Below are 1,086 nucleotides of genomic sequence, written 5' to 3'. Positions count from 1 at the left end.
TTATGAGGTGTCAAAGTTTCATTTTTGCTCATTTTTCCACCCCTTCCTGCCCCTGTCATGCCAAGACGAAACGCTCCAGCGACACCAAACTCACAGAATCCACTCACTGTCACCCCCCTGAATGACATTTGTGAAAATCAGCCCTCTGGGATGAGCCTGACCAAAGATCCCAACCCTAGCTCAAGGATTTAGGCTTCATGGAGCCCCACCAGGCCCAAAGAGACACCAGTAAAGATTCTACTTAACTTGAGATATCAAACCGCACGGTTTCTAGGGTGTGAGTAGAGCAGGCCCTGGTAATTTGGGGTCCCTATCTGCCCCAGGGGCCGAGAGAAAGCCGTGCTGTGCCGTCAAACCTAATAACCGGTCCAAAAACAACTAACAGATGGAAGGTCTTTGAGAGATAGGCTCTTCCAGGTTTGTAGCACCTTACCACAGGAAGCTGCATAGCAAATTTGGGCCAGATTAAACCAAACGTCTCAGAGTTATGAGGTGTCAAAGTTTCATTTTTGCTCATTTTTCCACCCCTTCCTGCCCCTGTCATGCCAAGACGAAACGCTCCAGCGACACCAAACTCACAGAATCCACTCATTGTCCCCCCCCGAATGACATTTGTGAAAATCAGCCCTCTGGGATGAGCCTGACCAAAGATCCCAACCCTAGCTCAAGGATTTAGGCTTCATGGAGCCCCACCAGGCCCAAAGAGACACCAGTAAAGATTCTACTTAACTTGGAGATATCAAACCGCACGGTTTCTAGGGTGTGAGTAGAGCAGGCCCTGGTAATTTGGGGTCCCTATCTGCCCCAGGGGCCGAGAGAAAGCCGTGCTGTGCCGTCAAACCTAATAACCGGTCCAAAAACAACTAACAGATGGAAGGTCTTTGAGAGATAGGCTCTTCCAGGTTTGTAGCACCTTACCACAGGAAGCTGCATAGCAAATTTGGGCCAGATTAAACCAAACGTCTCAGAGTTATGAGGTGTCAAAGTTTCATTTTTGCTCATTTTTCCACCCCTTCCTGCCCCTGTCATGCCAAGACGAAACGCTCCAGCGACACCAAACTCACAGAATCCACTCATTGTCACCCC

The sequence above is a fragment of the Fundulus heteroclitus genome, unplaced genomic scaffold, assembly GCF_011125445.2.
Source record: "Fundulus heteroclitus isolate FHET01 unplaced genomic scaffold, MU-UCD_Fhet_4.1 scaffold_64, whole genome shotgun sequence".
Classification (NCBI taxonomy): Eukaryota; Metazoa; Chordata; class Actinopteri; order Cyprinodontiformes; family Fundulidae; genus Fundulus; species Fundulus heteroclitus.
This window is presented reverse-complemented; position numbering follows the sequence as displayed.